General features: G+C 45.1%; 1 protein-coding gene across 1 annotated transcript in view; it reads left to right on the forward strand.

Moving 5' to 3' along the window:
* The window catches only part of LOC144754657 (dual specificity protein phosphatase 13B-like), a 130,735-nt gene that overhangs the window by 96,656 nt on the left and 6,291 nt on the right, over positions 1 to 27,788 (forward strand). The gene's annotated exons all lie outside the window — the stretch shown is intronic.

Genomic DNA, 27,788 nt, shown 5'->3' on the forward strand with positions numbered 1-27,788 from the left:
GACCCGGTGCCTCATGGGAACAGTCCAGCCCGAACTGCCAAGCCATGTCTTCCCTGGACCGGAAACAAGCATCCTGGGACCAGTTTCTGGCTTAACAGCCATAATCAGCCAGGCTAGCTTGAATCCAGTGGCAAAGTGAGCAAGGGACCCACGTCTGGGCATTCCCTGCCAACCTAGGGTGAACAAAGCAAAACCAAAGGGGATGATGGACGGAGTATTGAACATTGCAAGCACTCTCCCCAGTCAACTGATCTGGGTGTAATCCATCATCATTCTTTAGCTCACTCCGCCACCCCAGTTCAGACATGGACATGTGCAAATCAGTCTGACCGTGTGCCTCATGGGAACAGTCAAGCCCGAACTGCCAAGCCATATCTTCCCTGGATCGGAAACAAGCATCCTGGGACCGGTTTCTGCAAACTCAGCCATCATCAGCCAGGCTGGCTTGAATCCAGCGGCAAAGTGAGCAAGGGACCCACGTCTGGGCATACCCTGCCAACTTAGGGCTTGCAATGTTCAACACCCCGTCCATCATCCCTTTTTTTTTTTCAGTGTTCAACACTATGTCCAGCATCCCCTTTGGTTTTGCTAAGTTCGCCCTAAGTTGGCAGGGTATGCCCGGACATGGGTCCCTTGCTCACTTTGCCACTGGATTCAAGATAGCCTGGCTGATGAGGGTTATGAACCCGAAACCGGTCCCAGGATGCTTGTTAGTGGTCCAGGGAAGACATGGCTTGGTAGTTCGGGCTGGACTGTTCCCATGAGGCACAGGGTCAGACTGATTTGCATATGGCCATGTCTGAACTGGGGTGGCGGAGTGAGCTAAAGACCGATGATGGATTAAACCCAGATCAGTTGACTGGGGGTGAGTGCTTGCAATGTTCAACACTCCGTCCATCATCCCCTTTGGTTTTGCTAAGTTCGCCCTAAGTTGGCAGGGTATGCCCAGACGTGGGTCCCTTGCTCACTTTGCCAATGGATTAAAGATAGCTTGGCTGATGAGGGTTATGAACTCGAAACCGGTCCCAGGATGCTTGTTTTCAGTCCAGGGAAGACATGGCTTGGTAGTTCGGGCTGAACTGTTCCCATGAGGCACAGGGTCAGACTGATTTGTATATGGCCATGTCTGAACTTGGGAGGCAGAGTGAGCTACAGAATGATGATGGATTAAACCCAGATCAGTGGACTGGGGGTGAGTGTTTGCAATGTTCAACACTACGTCCAGCATCCCCTTTGGTTTTGCTAAGTTCGCCCTAAGTTGGCAGGGTATGCCCGGACGTGGGTCCCTTGCTCACTTTTCCACTGGATTCAAGATAGCCTGGCTGATGAGGGTTATGAACCCGAAACAGGTCCCAGGATGCTTGTTAGTGGTCCAGAGAAGACATGGCTTGGTAGTTTGGGCTGGACTGTACCCATGAGGCACAGGGTCAGACTGATTTGCATATGGCATGTCTGAACTGGGGTGGCAGAGTGAGCTAAAGAACGATGATGGATTAAACCCAGATCAGTTCACTGGGGGTGAGTGCTTGCTGTGTTCATCACTCTGTCCATCATCCCCTTTGGTTTTGAAAACTTCCACCCCACGTGCCATGCCCTTTTTTTGGCTAGTAGGGGTATTTCGCACTTAGGCCCCCATACCTTTTTGTCCACATAAGGTATCCATGCCAAATTTGTGTCCTTTTCTTCCAACATCCTGAGGATTCTAAAAGTACCCAGGGATTATGGACTGCCCTTAATGGGACCAAGCAATTAGGCAAACTACAGCTACATTTTGGGTTTTCAGGAAAATTAGAAAAAAGTGCTGCAGAAGACAGCACCTGGGTATTTCCCTGCAAATTGTATCAACAAAAGGTTTGTGGTGCTGAACAGGCAGATGTTTGTCAGAAAAGCAACAGTTTCTACACAGTTTTGGCATTTATTGGGACATTGCCTATCTTTCATATTTTTTGTGGTTTCAATCTCCTTCCAGTTGGTGGTAGAGATGGGTGTTTAAACCATAATGGATCCAAAAACGCTATACATTTCTGAAAAAAAGACCAAATCTTGAATTCAGCAAGGGGTTATTTGTGTACATCCTTCAAGGTTTTTTTTATATAAAGTAACAGTTGAAATAAAAAATACTGAAGGTGAGTTGAAAAGAACAGCCATTTGTGCCTACATTTTCACCTGTAGCTTCTTCTAACTATGCTAGATTTTTAAAAGTAATATACCGTTACATACGCAGGACCCTATGGTTGTGGGGATATATTGGGCTTGTAAGTTCACAAAGAACCCGAGGTACCCAGAGCCAATAACCATGCTACCCCTTGCAATGGTTTTTCATTGTGTACCGGGTATACAGCAATTCATTTTGTAAAATATAACGAGTGAAAAATTGGTATCAAGGAAACCTATGTAGTTCCGAAATGGGAACAAGATATGGAGTTTAGAAGCAGTGGTTATTTGCGCTTCTCTAAATTTTGGGTATCTATACTAGCATCTGAATTAGGGGACATTTTTCAAAATGCCTTCTTTTTACTCACTGTTGTACATTTGGAATGCAGATCTGCAGGTAAACAAGAGGTAATAACACCTGTTCTATTATTCTGTGTTCCCGTAAGTCTTCTGATAAAAACGGTACCTCACTTGTGTGGGTAGGCTAGGGCCCGCGACAGGAAATGGGTCAAAACGCAATATGGACACATCACATTTTTCCACTGGAAACTGACCCTTTTTTCAATATGCCTAGCTGTGGATTTTGAGCCTTGGCTCAGCCGGCACCTTTAGAAACCTAGCAAACCTATGCATTTTAGAAAACTAGACTCCCAGGGGAATCCAGGATGGGGTGCCTTGTATGGCTCTCACTAGGTTCTGTTACCCAATATCCCTTGCACACCTCAAAATATGTAAATAAAAACACATTTTCCTCACATTTATGTGATGGAAAGTTCTAGAATCTTCGGGGAGCCACAAACTTCTACCCACCCAGCATTCCCCCAAGCCTTCCTATAAAAATGGCACCTCACTAGTGTGGGTAGGCCTAGTGCTGGCGAAAGGAAATGGCCCAAAACGCAATGTGGACGCATCACATTTGGACACAGAAACCTACCCTTTTTTTTTTCAAAGTGGCGCCTACCTGTGGATTTTTTACCCTATCTCAGCCAGCACCCAAGGAAACCTAGCGAACCTGTACATTTTTAAAAACTAGACACCCAGGGAAATACAGGATGTGGTGACTTGTGTGGCTCTCACCCGGTTCTGTTACCCAGAATCCCTTAAAAACCTCAAACTTTGTGAAGAAAACAAAATGTCCTCTCATTTCTGTGATGGAAAGTTCTGGAATCGATGGGGAGCAACAAACTTACACCCAGAATTCCCAAAGCCTCTTGATAAAAATGGTACCTCACTTGTGAGGGTAGGCCTAGTTCCCGAGACAGAACACGGCCCAAAATGCAACATGGACAGATTAAATTTTCCCACTGAAAACAGACCCTTGTTTTGCAATGTGCCTAGTTGTGGATTCTGGAACTTAGCTCAGACAGCACCAATTGAACCCTAGCAAACCTGTACATTTTTTAAAACTAGACACACAAGGGAATCCAGGATCGGTGATTTGTGTGGCTCCCACCAGGTTCTGTTACTCAGAATCCCTTGAAAACCTTAAACTTTGGGAACAAAATATTTCCTCACATTTCTATGAGGGAAAGTTCTGGAATCTGCAGGGAGTGACAAACTTCCACCCACCCAGTATTCCCCCAAGACCCCCGATAAAAATGGTACCTCACTTGTGTGGATAGGCCTAGTTCCCGCGTCAGGAAACGACCCAAAACGCACATGGACACATTACATTTTTCCAGTGACAACAAACCCATTTTTCGCAATGTGCCTAGCTGTGGATTTTGGAACTTAGCTTAGCCGTTACCAATTGAAACCTAGCAAACATGTACATCTTTTAAAGCTAGACACCCAGGGGAATCCAGAATGTGGTGACGTGTGTGGCTCCCACCAGGTTCTGTTACCCAGAATCCCTTGAAAACATCAAACTTTGTAAACAAAATCACACATTTTCCTCACATTTCTGTGATGGAAAGTTCTGGAAACTGCTGGGAGCCACAAGCTTCTAACCACCCAACATTCCCTCAAGTCTCCCAATAAAAATGGCACCTCACATGTGTGGGTAGGCCTAGTGTCCGCAACAGGAAACAGCCCAAAACGCAACGTGGACACATCACATTTTCCACAGAAAACGTTCCTTTTTTTGCAATGTGCCTAGCTGTGGATTTTGGTGCCTAGCTCAGCTGGTACCTAGTGAAACCTAGCCCACCTGTACATTTTTTAAATCTAGACACTCAGGGGAATCCCGAATGGGGTGACTTGTGTGTCTCTCACCAGGTTATGTTACCCAGAATCCTTTCCAAACCTCAAACTTTGCACACAAAAAAACAAATTTCCTCCCATTTCTGTGACGGAAAGTTCTAGAATCTGCGGGGAGCCACAAACTTCCACTCACCCAGAATTCCCTCAAGTCTCTCTATAAAAATGGTACCTCCCTTGTGTGGGTAGGCCTAGTGCCCATGGCAGGAAACAGCCCAAAACACATTGTGGACACATAATTTTTTCAAGTGAAAACTGACCCTTTTTTGGCAATGTGCATAGCTGTGAATTTTGGACCCTAGCTCTGCCGGCACGTAGAGAAAACGAGCACACCTGTACATTTTAGCAAACTAGACACCCAGGGGAATCCAGGATGGGATGACTTGTCTGGCTCTCACCAGGTTCTGTTACCCAGAATCCCTTGTAAACCTCAAACTTGGTAAAAAAAACACATTTTCCTCACATTTCTATGATGGAAAGTTCTGGAATCTACCGGGAGCCATAACATTCCAACAACCTAGCATTTTGTCAAGTTTCCCGATAAAAATGATACCTCACTTATGTGGGTAGACCTAATGCCAGTGACAGGAAATGGTCCAAAACCTAATGTGGAGACTTCAAAATAATCAATCACAAAAAGGCATGGTCTTGCGAGGGAGTCACCTGTGCTTTTGGTCGCGGGCTTGGCGGCCATCTAGAGAAACCTACTAAACACAGACATTTCTGAAAACTAGACACCTGGGGTAGTCCAGGGAAGTATGGCTTGCATGGATCCCCCAACATTTTCTTACCCAGAATCCCCTGTAAACCTCAAATTTTGCTAACATTTTTTACACTTTCCTCAAATTTGTGGGTGGGAAAGTTATGGGAGCACTTGGCCGACACAAATTTTGCTACCTCCCATTGTTTCCCCTGGTCTCGATAACAATGGTACCTCACTTGTATGGGTGGGTCAAGTGCCCGCGACAAAAAAATGCCCAAAACGTGGACACATCACATTTTTCCACAGGAAACCTACCAAACCCAGACATTACTGAAAACTAGACACCCAGGGGAGGTATGGCTTGCGTGGATCCGCCAACATTTTTTTACCCAGAATCCTCAGCAAAAATCGAATTTTTCTAAATAAAAATCACATTTTCCCCACATTTCCAATACTCAGAGTTCCCCTTGGTCCATCGGCACACCTCTCTTTTATTAAAAAAAAATCACTGGTGTCCAATGGACTTTCTGACCCCGGGGCAGATCAGGGATAATATTCCCCAGCTGCCCCCTCAAGGTGGGCAGAAAGACTGTCTCTTTTTTGTTTGGGGGTTGGGGGAATTACATTCCCATTTTGGGAAGCCCCTACCCCTACATATTAAAAAAATCCCTTCTGCCTACTGGGCTTTCTGCATTCCCGGGGCTAGCAGGCTTCTGTTGCTATAATTGTGGATGGGTGCATGGCCTTGCCCATTGCGGGCAGCCCCTATCCCTCTTTTATAATAAAAAAAATAGTTCCTGGTGTCCAGTGGGCTCTCTGCCCTCGTGGGGCAGATTGGGTTAATAATAGAAAGACCTTCCCTTTTGTGTTGGGGTGGAGACATATGCATGCCTAGTCTGGGCAGCCTCCACCCCTCTTTTAAATAGAAAACAAATATCTGGTGCCTAGTGGGCTTTCTGCCCCTCCGGGGCGGGGGAAGATCAGGAGTAATAAACCCCATCTGCCACCGGGGGGGGGGGGCAGGAAGACTGTCCCTTTCGTATTGGGCAGTGGGGGCATTGGCATGCCCATTGTGGGCAGCCCCCACCGCTCTATCCTAAAAATCCTAGTGCCTAGTGTGCTGTGCCCCCGACTCCCTCCCGGGGATGGGCAGATAGGGGCAATTGGTAGTCCTTCCAGCAGAAGGGCAGCATGTCAGTCCTTCCAGCAGCAGTACAGCAGAGCAGTCCATCTGAGTCTTCCACAGGTCCAGAAGTGATCTGATGAGTGGTTCAGAAGGTCGAATATTTATACCTGTGCTAGCCTTTGAAGTGGGGAGGGCTCCCTATACTACCTTCATATCAGATTCTGGAAAATTCATTTCTTCCCCTACCAAAGCTCCAAATAGTCTAGGGTGAAAAAAGACTGGTGTCAAGATCTTTATTGTGAGTGCTGGAGGCAGCCCTTTGAAATCTAAGTAATTTCATCCCTATCGGCCTTCAGGGTGTCTCCCATCCTAAATAGGGGAGTAGGTGCTATCTACACCACCACTCTCCTGGATGAGGCTGTGGAGGAGGAATACACACTAGACCTCTTTATTTTTTAGGCAATTTAAGTTCTCCCAGGGCAATTGCTTTTGTTATAGCTTCTCTAGAATGAACTTGTATCATTTGAGATGACTAGATTCTATGACTCTTTACAACATGTTTAAACCTTTCATATTCCTCATTGCAATTACCAAATCATCCCCTTTTATCATCTTTTTATATCCTTGTTACCATAGTGACACACATTCAACATTGCACGTTCCCCTCCTCAACCATGTTGTACTCTCCAGTACGTCTCCCCCATACACCATGATCTGCCCCAACTCATGCGCTAGCAATTGTATTGATCTACACAAGTGTGCCTGCCTCACCCTTCTATCAAAAATGGTTAATCCCAACATTAAACAAATCATATAAACCCCAGTTTAGTACTCTGTGGTCATTCCTAAAGGGGCTAAAGGGGGCAAGGGGAGTGTAACACTTTAATCCCCCTTCGGTTTTCCCAAAGCTTTGAACACACGTATAAGGGTTCTTGTAAAGGAAAGTTTTGTTAGTGACATGCCCACCACATTGTCAAATGTGTATGTATCATTTCTGAGTGTGTGAGCATTATTCATAAACTATTTTCCACCTGCATCATTTCATATTGTCAGCTGCTGTAATGTAGTCGGATTGAGGTGCAGCGACTTAAAATTCATGAATTATCACAGGAGGTTTAGTGTTTCAACATAGTAAAGCACTTCTTCAGGGCTGCTGAAAAATTGCTTTCTGCCCTTTGCATACATTTTACAGGTGTTCTAGTTTGTAGATTTATATAGCGCGGCTTATCACCCGTGAGGGTATCCAGGCCCTGTCCATGGGCACAGGGAGATTAAGTGATTTTCCCAGAATCACAGGATGTTGTGGCGATGAAAAGACGCAAATTCGGATCCCCAGTTCCTGAGTTGGCAGCTCTGGCCGCTGCGCCACAGCCTCTCCAAGAGCAAGGAAAATTTCTCTATCATAATTTAAGTTTCACCTCATCAAACAAGCCCCTCCTTTGCGTCTCAATTTGGGCAACTAGGTTATGCATGTTTCAAAAGGATTGGTGGTAATAGTGTTTGAGGAGGGTTATGTTTTAATGCAGGAGCTGAAATTAAAACCAGAACCCTTGGTCAGTGCATTGAGATCATGTTTTCTACGTAGCTAAATGCGGAGCCCTACCATACTACATAGCTAATCTACACAGGCTATCCAACAGTATCAGAAAACTCCAGCATAAACAAAACCTTCTTCTGGAAGTCCCCAACTACTGAACCTCCCAATGTGTGCATCAGTCATTCCTTGGAGCTGCCTTTCTCCCTGGAACACTCTCCCTGTGGAAATTAGAACAAAACCTACCATTCACTACTTTCATTGTCTTCTAAGGGCTCAGCTCTTTAGAGTGCTTCGGACCAATTGACACTATTGAATTGTAGCTGCTTGTGTTCTTACTCCCCTTTATTCTTTATTGCACCCTAAAATCTAGTAACTTAAGTATTTACAGTCTCTCTCCTCACCTACTACTAAAGTGCAACCACTCTACCCCCTTGCCCTGACCCCATACTTTAGTCCCATATATCTCCTCTGCCCACCCCTCCTTCTCCTTTTCCTCTTTCTCCCTTTCTTCTCACCCTTCCTCTCCATTCCACTCCTTCGCCAACCTTCTTCTCTTCTTCCCTCCCTTATCATTTCCTCATTCCACTCCCTTACCCCTTACCTCTCTCTCATTCTCCTTTAGCCTCTCACATTCCAGCCTTTCCTCTACCCAATCATTTTCTCTATTCCTTCCCTTCATCCCCTACCTTTACATCCATCACCTGGTTGTTTCCTAGCACACTTTTCCCATTGCATCACCATTTCTGCATCTCTTCCTTTCTCCACCTTTTTTTTCTCCACCCTCTTTCCCTCTTCACCCTTAACCTCCCTAACTTCTCTAATCTTCCTTCCCACCTTCCTCACTCCTCCCTCTGCCCTCCTTCCTCCACCCTGCCCTCTCTCTCCTCCCTCACCCTTCACCTTCTTCCTTGCTGTTTCACCCCTCACATTGCCATCTCACTACCACTCTTTTGCTTCCCTCTTCACAATTCCTATTCCACATTATTCCTTTTTTTTCTTCGCCCCCATCCTGTCCCTCTATCCTTCCTTTCTCCTAGGCCTGCCCCTCATCCTTGCCTCCTTTCCATACCATCCCCACTCCCGCTCTTTTGTCCACTTCCTTCTTGTTTGACACTCTCTAAGCTTTCCTCCTCAGTAGTCAACTCACCACCCTCTATTTTTCCTCACTTTTCCTTGTTTGTTCTAGTTTATTGTAAGATCTTTGCATTGCTCGTGGTGCTGCTATCCAAAGTGCATCTAGAGCTCTTGTTGCCCATGCACTACATAAAACTGTTTTAAAAAAATTAATTAATAAACCATCAATTCTGTGTAACATTTTGGAGTAGCATCTTAGCCTTATGCTTCAGCATTCTCATCATTCTCATTTCAGGCAGAGCTGCTGGGGGCTACTTCTGAATTGGGGTGAGGTGTGCCCTCTCCATCTGTAATCCTTGAATGGGTTCTACATATGCGAACAGAAAGGGGTACAAGTGCCTCTAACATATCTTCAATATATATTTCTCTGTACCCTCAGACACCCCTAGATGGCGCACATTTTCCTATCTTGTTCTATCTTCCAAGTCTACCAATTTTTCTTTGTGCCTTTTCAAGGTTGCCACCATTGTTGTCAATGGTTGATGATGTTGTGTCATCTTATCATCTGCATTTGTTACTTTTAACTCCATTTCAGTGGTTCCATTGCTAACCTTGTCAATGTCTTGTATAAGAAGGTGACTGCAATTGTGAGAGATTCCTTCTTTTTAGGCATTTGTCAGTTTCCTTCAAGTATTAGTTTAATTTCAGCAGTGGATGTGTCCAAAATCTTGGTTGTTACAGCCGATTCACTCTGATGTATCAGCACAGCACTTTGTGCCATTTTTCCCTGCACCTTCTCTACTATACAGTGTTGATTTGTTTCTGCCATTTCCATGCCTTTGAATTTGCTGGAGTTGTCCAAAAAGAGTGTTTGGGCTCTCAATCGCCTGTTATCGATTTAAACATACTCATTCAAGCATTGGTCTATGCAGCACCCAGAGCAGTCAGAGCAAGAGGGTTTCACTCATTAGTTGTTCCTAATGGCATATCGCAGAGGACAGCATTAATTTCCATTTGGGTTGTTCATGGTCGTCATCCACGGCTGTATTGTCTACCATATTCTAGGCCTTTCATGGTTGTGTTTTTTATTTATGGCGATCCCTTCATTTTGAATTGCCTCACCATCCACAGTGTGCTGCTGTTGCATTGATATGCAGTCCTAGAGAGACCTGTTTACCAGTATTGCAACTGTCTATTAAAGCTAGTAGGAGACCACTTAGACTTATTCCCCATGGCAACTGTCTCTTGGCATGTCAGGCCTTCCCCACTGCTGTTGGGCTCAGCCGCTTGCAACAAGAGGCAATCCATACCCGGCTGAATAAAACTCATCAGTGTGTTCAAGGATGCCTTTGAATCCGCTCCCATCCATGGCACAAGACCCAGCAATACTGTCATCACCCTCTCTCACTGGCGTGGCCCGGCACTCGCCCCCACAGCTTGCCAGCTTGTATTGCGTTTCTTCTCCATTTGTCACTTACCAGTTACTCTGGGTGCCACTCCGCTCTTTGTTTGGCACAGGGAGCCCAGAGATGTGTCCCAGGCTTTTCTGCTGTGTTTCTGTGTGGCGTTCTTCACAAGTTAGTTACATCCAAGGCAAAGAACGCTGCCTTTCCATTGTCCTCTTACATTTCTGACTTGGAAACTGCAAGTGAGCCTTCAAGTGTTCTTGTGCTTTTTGTAATGAAGTACAAGGAGGTGCAACTTCCTTGGTGGCCGTCTTGACTCCTCCACTGGATATAGTCACATTTCTGTGTAAGATTAGACTTCCCCAGTTCCTTCAAAATCAAGACTATCCTGACCAATACCTGTCATACCTGACATCAAATCTCTTTCTAACGAGATGAGGCTTTGTAAGTAGGTAAATTCAACCTTGACAACACCATGTCCAACCTAGTTCCCTTTCCATTTATTCTGGCACTAAAAAATGATCTCAAAAGGAATTTCTTCCCATTTTAGAATGGTTTTATATTCAAATCAAGGGTGCAGCAATGAAGGTAGCCTGTGTTCTGTGATTATTGAACACTTTTATGTCATCCTTTCAAAATATATGGAATTTTTGTAACAACCTATATGGCCTTCAGAACTTACTACAAAACCACTAAATGAATAATGGTTTTCTAATTCTGTTTGCAGATAAATATGTCTGTTTGTAGATAGACCTTCAATGAAAACTCTATTAGTATCTGTGACAGCTTGTGTTCTCAGAGCTGATGACATATGTAAACATATCGTCCAAAACTGGCACGGCCTGAATTCTGATAACAAACATTAAAAAACATATAAATAAGGCAAAAAACATCAAAATGCCTTGTAAGACCTTACAAACAACCAGTTGACATCTTAAACATATTAACTAAGGGCCTCATTTATTTCTTCGTGGACGGGTTACTCCTTCACAACAGTGACAGATATCCCTCCCACCGAAATATAAATCCCATTATATCCGATGGGATTTCAATAAAAGAATTGCTTGCATGACTCACAAAGCCCTTCACTACTATGCCCTGAGATATATGGCTCAGAGGTTGGTGCTCTCTGGTGGTGATTGATCCTCCAAGAGCTCCAGCACTCTACTGCTGAAATCCCAAAGATTTTCCAAAAAGAAAACATACATCCGAGCCTTCTCTGGGATTGCCCCAAGGTTCTGGAACTCACCGCCCCCAGAAACCAGACTGAATCCCTCAACTGCTCCCTTCAAGAAAGAAGTGGTCTTTACTAATGAGCAAACTCACTTGATCTCGTCCGTTACTCGCATGCCGGTTGTTGGGCGTCTCTGTTTTTGGTCTTTGTTATATTTACTGTTCTTGTGCACGTACTTTGCTATCTAGGCACAATATCTGTTTTACTTTGTCTCTGCCCTCTGATACCTGCAAGGGTCATGTTCGCGCTATATAAAACTTTCTAAATAAATATGTTAAAATGATTTCTTAAAGTATATCAATAGCACCTAAAAATACAACATAGAACACAATTAGTCCTCTTAAGGTCTCTTCACACAGTCTCAAACGAATCGTTGCATCAGGATCAACCAATCAGGATTTATAAAGCTAATCAAACGATAGAGTATCCAGGCGCTTGAATATTGACTAGATATCTATCTATATCCATGTCTTCTCACAATTGTATTTCTAACTGCATGGTTAAAAACTCAACCATGTGTTGCATTTAATCATGTAATCATTTGTCTTGTATATTCAAACAAGTGTAATGTACCTATTTTGTTGTCAGTTCTAGAACATTGCTTGGTTATCCATACCTGTTTATTGAATATGACTGCTTCCTGGTTTCATGTTAGCAATTGTGAGGAATACAAGCTGTTTATTAACCGGCATTAAATAGTGGTCTTCTAAGACTACCGTTATATTATTTTTAACATGTACAGTTGAATGTCCAATGCACTTCCCAAATAAGAATCTCTTAGAGTCTAAAATATGATTAATGTAATTCCGTACTGTAATTTTTATATCAATAACATGTAGTACATAGTGTCACAGGATTACTGGGTTACCCTATACTTTTTAGAGTTCCTAAACTTATGACATCTCCTCCTTCACAAGCGCCACTGTGCTCAGATGGCCTTGAAGAAGTTTAGCAGTTCCAATATTTGCATGAATAAATTCATGAATTAATGTGATTTATAGAGGGCACAGCTACTCCTAGGAGTGTCCTGGCGCTAAGAGAACTCAAAGAATTCACTGCCATTAAACCAGTTAGGGTAATGTAAACAACCAATGGGCATATCAGCAAGGCGGCGCTAAGAAATTATTGCCGCTTTTGCATCTGTTTTTGGGCGAAAATCGGCGATAATTTCATCGCCTTATCAGCAAAGACACGCTATCGCCTGTTTTGCTGATTTAGCGCCAGTGACAACAACGCCCAGCTTTGCATCTCTAATGAGATGCAAAGTGGGCGTTCCTCCCTGAAACAACTAGAGAAATGTCGCTAACCGACATTTCTCCAATTATCAAGCTTTTACGCAAACAGGCAGTGCGATAAGAAAAGTAGCGCTAACCACGGTTAGCGATACTTTCCTTATGCCTGCTTCTAATCTGATTGAGCATGTAATTCAATGGGAGATGGATTACATGGCTAAGAACACCCTGCCCTATCAGCAAGGTATCGCCGGTCGCAGTGTGATTATCGCTCGATTTCCAGCGATAATCACACTGTTTTCCAACGAACGCGTGGATTCCTATTGCATTGGAGATATGTGTTGCTGATAGCAAGCTATCTCCGCGATAGGAACCAGCATTAGCCGGCGATAATTATCCTAGCGCTAAGTGCGCTTAGCGATAATTATCGCCTGGCCTTGCTGATATGCCCCCTACTCTTTAAAAGCTTTAGAAACTGCAGTTCATCGCTTGTGCTTCGTGGATTCACCAGCAGCTTTTTCCAAGCTTGTGTAACCAGAAAGGAGAAGAAGCAACCATCTTTCTTTAAACACCAAAACTTCAGGATCACAACCTGGGGCAGTATTACATATATGGTGCACTTTCCCTGTTTGCACAATGGCTCACCTTTAAATTGGTGCGCCGTGCACCATGTTACAGTGAATGCGTTGCCACCAGGGCAGCTAGGAACTTATGCTGCCCTCGGGGACAGTGCATTCAAGGGAAATACAGAGCATCTGCTTCAAAGCCGCTCTGTGTTTCACAGTGCAGGCAGCATCCCGCCTGCACTTTTCAGATTGAAGAGAAATCCACTTGCAGGCGGTACAGTGAGGGACTGTACTTGCCTATAAGAGGATGTCTGGGGTGGTCCATTGGACCTCATTTCTCCCTTCCAGAGGGCTGCCTTTAGGAGTTGCACTGAAAGTGAGCTACCTTTTGGTGGTGCACTTTCAGTGTGCCTCCTAAAGGCATGCTTGCCTCAGTGCCTGTGTCCAGAATTTCGGCATAGGTGCAGAGGCAAAGTGATCCCCTCATTTTTATGGGCTCATGACCCCATGCAAGTGAGGGAATGCCCTCTAATGATAGTGCTGGAGGTATATGTGTGCCGGCGCTATCTGTATTACAGAATGGGCTAGACAAGCATCTACAGCCCCTTGGGTAATGCCATAGTGCCTGGAGGGGGGGCACAAAGCGGGCACATATGCTTCTTGCACCCTGGGGCACTCTCTGTAATACCATCAGCGACCGGCACAGGTAAACGCGGTGGGGCGGAAGTCGACAGACGATGGAATAGGTATATTTAAATAAATAGACATTTATTCCGTTGTCTGTCAGCTTCCCTCCTGCCGCGCCCTTCCCCGCCCCAGCCCGCCCCACCATGCTTACCTGTGCCGGTCACCGCTGTGTAATACAGCCCCAGGAGAGCTTGCGATGAACATAGCATTCTAGGTGGATAATAATGTGTCTGCCTCTCTGTTAGGTACTGGGGACCAGAGGAATAGAAAGCTGCAATACGAGGGACGTAAAGAGAAACCTCTTCTCAGCCGGCAGTCAATGCCAGTTATTAAGGTGAGGCGAAATATATGCCCAGCAGGGAATCTTACAAGCTTGACATAGACACATGGCTACATTCTGTACAATGTGCAGACCTTTATATCAAGGGGCCTCGGAGACCCAGTCTCGCACCGGAAGAAATATATATTAATTTATTTTTGGTGGGGACCGGCGCAAAGTAAAACGCACACCCATCACTGAAGACACCTGGGTCTGGAAAGAGAACGTAAGTCGAAATTCCCCCTTAGAATCTTAGCTAAAGTAGGCTGAGGTGGGAGGGGCGGCGAGTCGAGCCAACAATTTTACCACCAGTTACCATGGATCGACCCAAACAACACGGTTTTGGTCTTATACAAATTACATTTAAGGTTGCCTTGTCGCATCTATTCCAATACATTGGTTAGGCAGGCTTTTAAAGGATTCCTGAATCGCAACCGCACAGCGTCTCATGCTCAATGGACAGGATCATTTGGGTGTGGTCTGCCTGTGGGATGACCTTAAATGCGAACGACTCAAATAGCGGGTCCAAGGGGGCCAATGCAGTTTGTAAATAAAGTGGGGCTCAGAGACGAGGCCTTTGACATCCCATAGCTAAGTGGTTTGACCACTGGGTAGAAGATGCGACGCACAGCTCAGAATTAGGGACTACTAGTGCAATGTTAGCCTTTTACTTTAGAAAATATACATTTTGGCATTTAGCTAAAATGCTTGTTTTCATACAAAAAAAATTCACAAACAAAATAAGCATGTGCAAAGTGAAAAGGTTAGCAGTCAACGCCAGCCCTATTAGATTTGCCAATTCTCGTTTACAATGGTAAGTGAAATAAGTTTCAGAATGCCCTTTACCAAGAAACCTTGACTGCTTGACACCCCCGCTCCCCCCCCCCCCCCAGGAAGCAACACACAGAACCGCTCATTTGCATACCTATGGGCACTCCCGCACCAGGCACCCGAGGCGCTGTCTTCTACATTTCTAGGGGGCGTGGAGCTGGCTCAGCATTCGGGCACAGTTTTTGACAAGTCAAGTGACACCTAGGTGTGTGCAGATTTTTTGAGGTGCATGTGCAGTTGAAGAAAATTGGACACATTTTAGCTCAGAGTGGTGAGTGGGGCGACAGGGCATGTTACCCCTTTAAATTGAAATGGGGCTCCTGTCTGCAGGGGCCTCTGCGTCCTGCAGCGGTGAACGAGATAAAATGATGGTGTTGCATATCTATGGATGGAGGCAAGAGGCCAAGGCTCCATGCTGGCAGTTCCCAAAACATGCGAAACGGAGAGCATAATGCAACGGCACTGAATGAAACCAGATTAAACCTTACCCAAACTGACAGCTCCAAGATTGCCCCTCAGTGGGAACAGAACAAAATGTACAGTACAGCAGAATTTGCTGTTGTCAAAGGTACTCATGGTCACAGTCACTACAATCCTGATACAAAGACAGGGGTGGCTCCTCCACTAGGGCGGAGGAGCAATGCCCCACTGCTTTCTCGCAGAAAAGCCAAAACATAAAATGGTTAATAACTAAAAGTTAATACTATTTTATGTTTCCTTTGCACATTGCGGGTGGGCGGGTGGGCAGTTGGACGGGGCTGCTCTGCTCTTTGAGCAGGGCAGGGGAGGAGTGGTTTGCACACTCCTGAGTGCGCAAAGACTGTGAAGTGTGCCCTCTCAGGCTGCCCAAACCAGTCATGCGCACTCTGCCCTTTCTCCATGCAGGCTGCATGGCAGCCTACATGGAGAACCTGGCCACCCCATTATCCCTGGCTGGGCGGTATCCCAACCAATCACAATGCTGCTTGCAGCATTGTGATTGGCTGAGGGGAGGGAGCCTTGCTGCCTTCTTCCTGTTGGAGGTGCGTAGAAGATGTGGGACCCGGTGTGGCAGAAAGGTAAGTTTAATTTAATATTTTTTTTTTTATTTCCCCGCGGTCCCCCGGCGAATCCCCCCACGACCCCTTGTGCCCGCCCCCCCCCAGCTGCAAGCAATGCCGGCCGCACCTGTACAGAGGCCTTTCGGTGCTACCCTGTCCCGGAGTGGGTTGCCCTGCTGGTGTTCCTGTGTTTCCGAATCTCTCTTCTGCTGCTGCTGCCTGCTGATCGACGTGGTTTTATGAGGTTCTCTCACATTCCCTCTGCTGCTTCACAAGGACATATGGAGGGTTACCACAGCATTGCCATTGCTCAGCATCGCTATCGGACACACAACTTTAGGTAATAGTTAATCGTGAGTAGCATGCCTTCTTTCTATTTGCAATATGTGTTGTTTTTTAGGGCGATGTGGATATATACCTTCTCTTACAGGGTTGTATGTCAATACTACGCGGTGCTTACACCGCACTACCATTACAACCCTGGTATTACAACGCAAGGTGTTACCACGACTTGCGCTGTAGGGTGCTGGACTTAGGAATAGTAAGATTTACTATTCCAACACCAGCCTACGTACAGTAGGGAAGGTGTTGGAATAGTAAATCTACTATTCCTTAGCCTAGAGTGCCCTCCAGTGCAAGTCGTGGTAACGACTTGCGTTGTAAAACCAGCGTTGTAATGGCAGTGCGGTGTAAACACCGCGTCGTAATGGATGTTCCCCCTCTTACAGCACAATATAGAATACCTCTAATTTTTTAGGCACTGATAGCATTCCTCTAAGAGGAAAAATGTACTTAAGGAAGTCGAATCTAGTATATTTGTAGTGCATCGTTTCCCACTATATTAGTAGTGTAACTTTTTAAAACAATCATTGGCCAGGCCAATAGGCCTCACCTATGCAAAATCTCTTGGCTTTGTCACTGCTATTTTAGACGTTGTAGAGCAGCACAACTGGTGTGCAACAAGGCTGTAAGTTTAAAAAAAAAAAAAATGATGGCACGGTTAATGCTGACCAAATCATAGCGCTTTTTAGGTTTCGCCTCGTCGAAAGCTGCGCACCGCGCAGCTATTCGGCACAGGCGAAATCTTATGTTTACAGTATGTGTGGCTTGGTCACCGCCCCTCTGTTCCATTGGCTAGCTCCATAAATGGAGGCTAGCCATTGGAACAGAGATCTGCTCGTCATTCTGCGAGCAGATTCGTGGGCGTTCCGGCAATTTTTAGGCTTTTCGCTACATCATGCGGCTGTGGGCGTGTTTTTTTATTTTTTTGGGAGGTTTTTTTTGGTCATTCCGCCGACCGCCGCCGGAAGAAGTCGTCCTTGGTGAGTGCTTGCTGTCCTGTCTTACCCCGCCCCCCCTCCCGCTGTCCGTGTGCCCGTTACCGACCCCCCTCCCGCTGTCCATGTGTGCCTGTTCCCGCCCCCCCTCCCGCTGTCCATGTGTGCCCGTTCCCGCCCCCCCTCCCGCTGTCCATGTGTGCCCGTTCCCACCCTCCTCCCGCTGTCCGCGTGTGCCCGTTCCCGCCCCCCCGCTGTCCATGTGTGCCCGTTCCCACCCCCCTCCCGCTGTCCGTGTGTGACAGTTCCCGCCCTCCCGCTGTCCATGTGTGCCCGTTCCCACCCCCCCTCTCGCTGTCCGTGTCCATCAATTTGCCTTGCCGTTTCTGTATTTTTTTGTGAGCCCTCTAGAGGCAGGTGGACTCGCTATGCCACATTTTTATATCTATTATTTAATTGCACAGGCACACTATTTGAAATGTTCGGCCACATCTCGGGTGACTGTGCCACATGCTAGAGTCGAACTATCCATTGCTCGCAGGCCATTGCTCCTGCCGGGAGTAACCGCTTCACCACAGGAGATGAAAGGCGATGTTGATGGGGTTGCCTCAACTTGTCGGGCATGGTGGAAATTGGCAAAACTGCTTGATCTGTGTATGTCGTACTCACCTTTGCTGACCCTCACTCACAATCCCATGCTCCCCACCACTAGCGAAATAGCAGTAAAGAGGCTGTCGCGTACAATGTGGCTGACGATAATCAGCGATTCTTTGATGATGGCACCTTTATCTCACTGCAGGATCTCCAGTGCTGCCGGCATGCCACTCCACTTGTCACTTTACATTTATCATAAACTGCGCTTGGCGACAAGAGCGGCCCTCCCAACATTTCCTCATGCGCCACCGAAGATGTTCCTCCTCACTGTGTAACCAGAGTCTCAGAGCTGATATTGGTCATTCGGTTTCCGTCTTAAATTCCACATTCATGTCATGTACTGATTACACATTCTCAGGAAGCCAAATGCAAATTTGAGGCCTCCCTATGCCAATTAATCCCCAGCAAGTCGTTTCTTTCCAATCTGCTGCGATCTGCTGAGGCTGCCTCTTCACTTCATCCAGCATGCTCACAGAAGGATGTATCCTGATATGTTGGTTCTGTCTATCCTTGTCAGGACTCCACAAATACAAGTAGTGGCGACTGGGCAGGGAAGACCTAACCTTGGCCAGAGGGGCTGCATTAAATTGAATTGGTCCGATCTGACTCGAAGATGGCGCCTGAATAGGCCGCCAGAGTCAGGTCGAGGTTAGCATTCTAGTCCAGTTGCCGCTCTACTGTACTCTAGGTGAGGCGCGCGCAGCTGTCAAGCCGCGCACTTCACCAGGATTCCAACCGAGACAGCAGTGTTTACCGCGTTCCAGAGTTTTAGTCAGAAGTTACAGCTCATGTGATTATAGTTTTAGTGGCAGGAAGAAACGAAAGGAATTAGCGTAGTTGGCATCAGGCGCAACCCTCCGTGAGAGAAAAAACGAAGCGGAATTCCAGAGCAGTTTTGAAGCCCGTGAGAAGACAAGTCGGCTGACGGTCTTTTGAGGAGGAGATTAAGCGGAACAATAAGCTAAGTGACAATCCCAGAAAAAACAGAAGTCAATGAAAAGTTTAATGCGTGATTGAAGAATCGTTATACATGAGAGTCATCAGAAAAAGGGAATGTAATGTTTTCTTAGTCAGAGTCAGTCAGGAATAATACCCAGCGTCAGAGGAGATATCAGAGTAAAACGCTTTACAGAACGTGAATTAAAAGTTGTATTTATTTCCAGTCAGAGTCTGCATATGAAACGCACTACAACGTTTAAAAAAGATAACGTTTTCTAGAACTACCTAGTAAAGGTCAAGTCTCAGTTTAGCATAAAGATTAATGAGCAAGGAAATATAACTTACCGTGTTGAGGGTTCTCTTCAGCTAGACATCCTAAGCGAATCCTCTAGTCAACCTACAGGAAAAGGATAAAAATATATGTATATTAAAAACAGAGCACAAGGAAAGAAAAAAAAGGCATCAAGCATCCAAACAAAGACACAGCAATAAACAGGGAATACCAATTAAAGAAAGGTTCGCAAGAACATGAGAACGTAAGTGAAATAAATAGGGAAGGGTTTCAGGGGAAGAACCAAATAAATAGTTTGTGTAACTAAACAATATGTTAACCTTACAGACCGACATCTCGACCTAGAACCTATACCATATAAGATGTCACAAAAGAAAAATCGTTAAGAAAAAGAATAGAAGAGAGGCAGAGTTCTGAAGGCTTAGGGTAAGCGAAGGTACAGATAAACTCTAGAAATAGGTAGTGTAGTGTAGTAAGGAACTCATGATTTTCTAACTCATTTCCCCACAGGTTATCTCGAGTAAATAGAAGTCTGCTGGACGGACTGACGAGGAACCCATCAGGACGGCCTCTTCTCTCTTTTTCTCTTTGTTATTTTATCCAATATCCCCCTTCCCTTAGAATAGCCTCACTAGAGACTTGTGACCTCAAGCTCTGGGTTGCTGTTTTGAGTGGAGTTGGGAATTAGCATCTCTGTTCCTGTGTAACCAGAGAGATACAGGATCTGACAGAGTGAAGTGCCCAAGTTGCAATTTACACCCGAACAGAGATGGCAGGGGAAATAGATTTGCAGGGGTTAGGAACAATCCTGGATACTATACAAAAGGAGTTGAGCGCAGTTAGAGAGGAGAATCAGAATCTTAGGCTAGAAATAGTGAATTCAAGGAAAGAGACCGCGGAATTGGCACAAAGGGTTAGACAACCTTTTGGGTCAAGTCCAGGTGCTCAAACCCCAATGGTAGAAGGGACAAGCAGAACAACAACTCAAGTGATCCACTCATTATCACCCGTCATTCCTTTAGCAGCTCCCGAACGCTTTAGTGGGGATCCACAAAAGGCCCAGATATTCATCACCCAATGCTCATTACATTTCTTGTGTCGTCCATCTATTTTCCCTGACGCGCAGTCACGAGTAGCTTTTGTTTTGTCGTATTTGAGTGGGGATGCAGCTTCTTGGTCTTTGCCTTTGATAACGAAGAACGATCCAATACTGAGAGATTATGAGAACTTCAAGGAAGAGTTCCTTCGTATATTTGACAGACGGCGAATATCTCAAGCAGTCGACAACGAACTATTAGATTTGCGACAAGGGAATCGTGATGTGGTTTCGTATCTAGCTCAATTCAACAAGCTTGTGGTGGAGACGAACTGGCCAGAGAGCAAGAGAGCAGCGGTCTTTTATCGTGGTTTGAGGGACGAACTGAAAGACGTTCTGGCAGGAATACCAAACCGACCCACGGAGATCTCTGCGCTAGTAGACTTAGTTCTAGAAATCGACTTCCGTCAAGGGGAAAGAAAAGGAGAAAGGAAGAAAGATTACCGAGTAGTGGCGCCAAGGTTTGACCGAGTAAGATCGGAAGGAGGTCGGAGTTATGACACACCACAGGGTGTTGAACCAATGCAGATTGGAACGATCCGTGGTCCTCTCACCAAGGAGGAAAAAGAAAAACGAAGAACCAGCAATCTTTGTATGTATTGCGGATCCGGAGGCCATTTTGTACGAAACTGTCCGAAGAAACCCAAGGTAAACTTCAAGCCGAAGGAAAACTAGCAGCACCATCTGTTGGAGGAGTTGGACAGGTGGATGCGGTTTTAGATCAAACTCCAGGAGAACACCGAGTGGCAAATACTCTACAATCAGCGGCTCCCCATTTAATTCTATCCATGGAAATCAGGTTCCGACAAGTAACATTGATGGAGGTCTCAGTAATGATTGACTCAGGAGCCACCGGAAACTTTTGCGATCTGAAATTTGCGAGCAGAGTGGGAATCAAGGCCATCCAGAAATCGAGAAGTGAACCGGTCAGAGCAGTGGACGGCACCAATTTATCTTCAGGCCCAATAGTCAGTCACACAGAGTTAATACAGTTGATTTCGAATGAAGGGCATAAGGAGAAAATTCAGTTTAATTTAATTGATGCCCCCCAATTTCAATTAATTCTAGGACTCCCATGGCTCACCGAACATAACCCGAGCATTAACTGGAGTACAAGAACCGTGGAGATGGAGTCGAGTTACTGCTTAGAGAATTGTTTTGGAAAATCCAGGACAGAACCAGAGGAAAATCCTGCACATTTATTATGTCAAATCGAAAGATCAATCTGTGCTATCCAAACACAAGAAATACCAGAGGAATACCAAGAGTTTGAAGATGTCTTCAATGAAGTAGAAGCGGAACAGCTACCACCGCACCGCCCTTATGATTGTAAGATCGAGCTGGAACCAGGTTCAAATCTGCCCTGTAGTCGTGTGTATGCGCTTACAGAGAAGGAACATCGCCACCTAAGAGAGTACTTGGATAAGTACTTAGCGAATGGTTTCATCCGTCCTTCGCAGTCCCCCGTCTCCTCCCCTCTGTTTTTCGTGCCTAAGAAGGAAGGAGACCTGAGGACTTGCATTGACTACAGAGCGATTAATAAGATCACGAAAAAAAAAAACCGCTATCCTCTACCGTTGATATCGGTGCTGCTCGATCAAGTAAAGGGAGCAAAAATCTACACGAAATTGGATTTGAGAGGGGCCTATCATCTGGTGAGAATGAAAGAAGGAGACGAATGGAAAACGGCTTTTCGGACAAGGTTCGGTCTGTTTGAATATCAGGTTATGCCCTATGGCTTATGCAACGCTCCAGCTGCCTTTCAGCACTTCATAAACGATGTGCTGAAGGAGTTCATCGATCAGTGTGCCATCGTGTACATCGACGATATCCTTATTTACTCTGGGGACGAAGGAAGTCATCAGGATCAGGTCAGAGGGGTCTTGCAAAAACTGCGAGAAAACAGACTGTTTGTCAAGCTAGAAAAATGTGCTTTCGGTGTATCCCAAGTCGAATTCCTAGGTTTCGTAATTTCTCCTACAGGGATACTAATGGACCAGAAGAAAATCGAAGCAGTAATCAACTGGAAATCCCCAGAGAGCGTGAAAGAGGTGCAAAGTTTTATTGGATTTGCAAACTTCTATCGGAGATTCATTAGTGAGTTCTCACATAAGATCTTGCCACTCACTAGGCTGTTAAAGAAAGGCACCAAATTTGAATGGACCACTGTGGCAGAAGAGGCTTTTCAATCCTTAAAGGAGAGTTTCACGTCTGTACCAATCCTACAACATGCAGACCCAGCTGAGCCTTTTTACGTGGAGACAGATGCATCAGACCAGGCTGTTGGAGGGGTCCTATCACAGAGAAGCAAAATCACAGGGCAATTACATCCAGTGGCTTATAGGTCCAGGAAATTGAACCCGGCCGAAGTCAACTATACGATCACAGAAAAAGAGTTATTGGCGATAAAAGACGCTTTTAAGGATTGGAGACATCACCTGATGGGGGCACAACACCAAGTCACAGTGTATACAGATCATAGAAATTTGAAATTCCTGAAGACAGCTAGAACACTAACCCCCAGACAACTACGATGGTCACTGTATTTTGCTGAATACGACTTCATCATCACCTATCGACCAGGAGCCCAGAATGGAAAAGCTGATGCACTCTCCAGAATTGACACAGAAAATCATAAAACCCCGATAAGAGACCAGTCAATAATTCCAAAAGAAAGAATCATCGGAGCTACTACTTCAATAAATTTGGAGAGCGGTATTTTGAAGACAATGGATGACAGAGCCATGAAGGATTGGGCGAAAAAGGAAGGAGGAGAAATTCATCATCGATTGCCGTATTACCAAGGGGCTCTGTATATTCCAACCAAAGAACTACAAGAACAGATAATGAAGGAATGTCATGATGCAAAATTGGCTGGACATAAAGGCGAGGCAAAGACCAAGGACTTGATCCAGCGTCATTATTGGTGGCCAGAAATGTCAAAAGACATAGAGCAATACGTCAAAACTTGTGAGATATGCGCTCAGGGAAAATCAGAAAGACAGGCTCCAAAAGGGCTACTTATGCCTTTGCCAACTCCACCCTATCCCTGGCACACAGTTACCCTAGATCTCATCACAGATTTGCCTCTTAGTCAGGGTTTTAACACTATACTAGTAGTGGTGGATTCCTTTTCAAAGATGGTTCATTTTACCGCTCTGAAAGGAGTGCCGACAGCGAAGCAGTTGGCGGCTCATTTCAGCGCCCAGATTGTTAAGATCCACGGAATTCCAAAGGTGGTAATAACTGACAGGGGCCCACAGTTCATTTCTCATTTTTGGAAGTCATTCATGGAAGGGTTAGGCACAGAAGTCCGTTTTTCCACCAGCTATCACCCAGAGACTGATGGTCAGACAGAGAGGGTGAACCAAGAACTAGAACAGTATTTGAGATTGTTTCTTTTGAAACAAGAAGGAAATTGGTCAGATTATTTGTGGGCAGCAGAGTTTGCTCACAATAATGCAAAAAATGTATCAACTGGGTTTTCCCCGTTTTTTATGAATTACGGAAGACATCCAAATTCAACTCTAGGCCAAATTGATATCTCAGTCCCAGCAGTTGAGGAGATAGTTACACAACTAGAACAGGTGCATCTGAGTGCAACAGAAAATCTCCAAAAGGCCAAAGAAAAGTATAAGGTTTATGCAGACAGAAAGAGACGCGTTGGGCCTCAGTTAGAAATAGGGGACAAGGTTTGGTTAAGTACTAAGAATTTGAGACTCAAAGGCAATCGGAAATTTCAACCAAGGTTTATAGGGCCATACAGAGTAGAAGGAAAAGTGAACCCAGTGACTTATCGACTCCAGCTGCCATCAAGGCTGAAGATCCATCCAGTTTTTCACATATCTCTACTAAAGAAGGCCCCAGAGGGTTTGCGAAAAGAGTTGCCACCAAAACCTCTGCAATTCGAGACAGGTGCCGAGTTCGAAGTCAAGGAAATTCTCGATTCAAAAAGACTAAAAGGGAAACTATATTATCTCGTGGACTGGAAGGGTTATGGACCTGAGGAGAGGTCTTGGGAACGAGAAGAAGATGTGCATGCACCAAGACTGACCAAAATATTCCATCAACAATTCCCGACAAAGCCTCGGAAGGGAGAGTCTACCTTGTTGGAGGGTACTGTCAGGACTCCACAAATACAAGTAGTGGCGACTGGGCAAGGAAGACCTAACCTTGGCCAGAGGGGCTGCATTAAATTGAATTGGTCCGATCTGACTCGAAGATGGCGCCTGAATAGGCCGCCAGAGTCAGGTCGAGGTTAGCATTCTAGTCCAGTTGCCGCTCTACTGTACTCTAGGTGAGGCGCGCGCAGCTGTCAAGCCGCGCACTTCACCAGGATTCCAACCGAGACAGCAGTGTTTACCGCGTTCCAGAGTTTTAGTCAGAAGTTACAGCTCATGTGATTATAGTTTTAGTGGCAGGAAGAAACAAAAGGAATTAGCGTAGTTGGCATCAGGCGCAATCCTCCGTGAGAGAAAAAACGAAGCGGAATTCCAGAGCAGTTTTGAAGCCCGTGAGAAGACAAGTCGGCTGACGGTCTTTTGAGGAGGAGATTAAGCGGAACAATAAGCTAAGTGACAATCCCAGAAAAAACAGAAGTCAATGAAAAGTTTAATGCGTGATTGAAGAATCGTTATACATGAGAGTCATCAGAAAAAGGGAATGTAATGTTTTCTTAGTCAGAGTCAGTCAGGAATAATACCCAGCGTCAGAGGAGATATCAGAGTAAAACGCTTTACAGAACGTGAATTAAAAGTTGTATTTATTTCCAGTCAGAGTCTGCATATGAAACGCACTACAACGTTTAAAAAAGATAACGTTTTCTAGAACTACCTAGTAAAGGTCAAGTCTCAGTTTAGCATAAAGATTAATGAGCAAGGAAATATAACTTACCGTGTTGAGGGTTCTCTTCAGCTAGACATCCTAAGCGAATCCTCTAGTCAACCTACAGGAAAAGGATAAAAATATATGTATATTAAAAACAGAGCACAAGGAAAGAAAAAAAAGGCATCAAGCATCCAAACAAAGACACAGCAATAAACAGGGAATACCAATTAAAGAAAGGTTCGCAAGAACATGAGAACGTAAGTGAAATAAATAGGGAAGGGTTTCAGGGGAAGAACCAAATAAATAGTTTGTGTAACTAAACAATATGTTAACCTTACAGACCGACATCTCGACCTAGAACCTATACCATATAAGATGTCACAAAAGAAAAATCGTTAAGAAAAAGAATAGAAGAGAGGCAGAGTTCTGAAGGCTTAGGGTAAGCGAAGGTACAGATAAACTCTAGAAATAGGTAGTGTAGTGTAGTAAGGAACTCATGATTTTCTAACTCATTTCCCCACAGGTTATCTCGAGTAAATAGAAGTCTGCTGGACGGACTGACGAGGAACCCATCAGGACGGCCTCTTCTCTCTTTTTCTCTTTGTTATTTTATCCAATATCCCCCTTCCCTTAGAATAGCCTCACTAGAGACTTGTGACCTCAAGCTCTGGGTTGCTGTTTTGAGTGGAGTTGGGAATTAGCATCTCTGTTCCTGTGTAACCAGAGAGATACAGGATCTGACAATCCTCGTGTCTTCAACTCCCTTATTGATGCTATGTATACATGATTATCATTTGTGATGCAAAGAGATGCTGTGACTGTTCTTTTTTTCTCTTTGTTCTGTTTTTTTAACATAAAACCCAATAAAAACAAAAAATAATATTATCAAAGGGGCAAAATGAACGCCTTCTGTGGAAATGTGCATCCACTCTTGCTGGCCCTGAATATTTGAAAGAATGTTTTCTTTCATTTTAATGGGTACATGACCTCATCTCAATGTAGCAGATCATTGAATCATATTAGGAGTCTGAGCCCCCTGCAGGAGGTACTGTATGTGTTCCATTATGAGATGATGCTGAATTAATATGCCTGACCCCCTACTTCCCTCTGTGCCTTTTAGGAAATCATATGGAAAGTCGTGGGTGGGGACTATCAGGGTATGCCACTATGTAGGGAAATGCAGACACACACTGCACACGTCCTGGTCGGAAATGGCCCTGATCTCCCTCGTAACAGAGGTCAGGGGTGTCCATCCATATGAAATTACACTGCGCTAAACCAAGAGGAGGGCTCTGAAGACCCACAAGGCCTCCAAAAGGATGAATGCAGTCTGGAATTGCACCCATCATGTGGGACTTCCGAGTGTCTTTCAGGTGTACACAAACAACAGTCAACTGCAGGTGAATCCATCATGAGCATTAGAGACTCCTGAGGCAGAAGCCTGGAGCCAATCCTTTAGCGTATTTGCACATTTCACTGTTATTGCACTCGTGATCTGCATGAAATGACCGAAACAGCAAAATATCAGTCCAGCGGTCCATTATGCTAAGCACAGATTTTTAGTTTAGGGGTGTTTAAGCCGCGCCTTTAATTCCATAGGCCACGCCCCTTTGAGATACTCCCCAGTTTTTCATCACACTTAAATCCCTGCTCTACATCTTGTATTCCGCAGGCCTCGTGCGGTAACCTAGTAAGAGGCCTTTATGCAAGGAAGGAAATGTCTGACCGGTGAAATACGCAAAAGGGTAGAGTTAGGTGAGAACCTCTGGGACCCGTGCCTCAGCCTCTTCACCTGCTGCACAACCTAAAGCAACGCACCATATCGTAGTATGCACCACCTGAACCGCTTGCTGCCTCTGCTAGAGGAAAGAGTGGCCGCTAGTACGACTTTGCATCTCAATCTATGCTCCATTACCACACAAGCAATCCCCCTCCTTATTTGCATTTTTAAAATCTTTCTATCTTCTAGTGGACAAAACAACAAGGTGCCATGAGTATCATGTTTTTGGTCTGGTCAAAGACACATCTCTTTGTTTTACAGACCTTTTGTTACAAATTCACTAAAATGTATATAGAACGCACTTTAGCTCTGCCTCAGAGTAGTAATTCTCGCTTGGTTATTTTTGTGTGAACCACGTGTTAGCCTTCATTGACAGAGGTGTTGCTTGATTAGTAAGATTAGGGGGAGTGGGTGAGCTTCAGATTTCCCCATAATCACGCTGGCATATAATGTTAAAATATATTACATGATGGCAGGACTCAAAGAGTGGCATTAGGGGCAGTGGAAAGAGAGATGGATGCTGGTCGGTAGGGGGACTAAGTAAGGGGAAATAATATTTTGTAAAATAACCAAATCATTTTAGGGCTTTCAAAACTGAGATGAGAATTTGTGTTTTTGTCTGTGTATGCATGCAAAAATCCCAAGTGAAATCTGACAGACACCTCACCATAGCCGACTGAAAGCACCTGTACCCAACTGCTAGGGAGTGCTAGGGAGTGCAGAGTGACTGCAGAGTGCTAGGTAGTGCTAGGGAGTGCAGAGTGACTGCAGAATGCTAGGGAGTGCTAGGGAGTGCAGAGTAACTAGGGAGTGCT

Source organism: Lissotriton helveticus, chromosome 5_1, assembly GCF_964261635.1.
Source record: "Lissotriton helveticus chromosome 5_1, aLisHel1.1, whole genome shotgun sequence".
Lineage (NCBI taxonomy): Eukaryota > Metazoa > Chordata > Amphibia > Caudata > Salamandridae > Lissotriton > Lissotriton helveticus.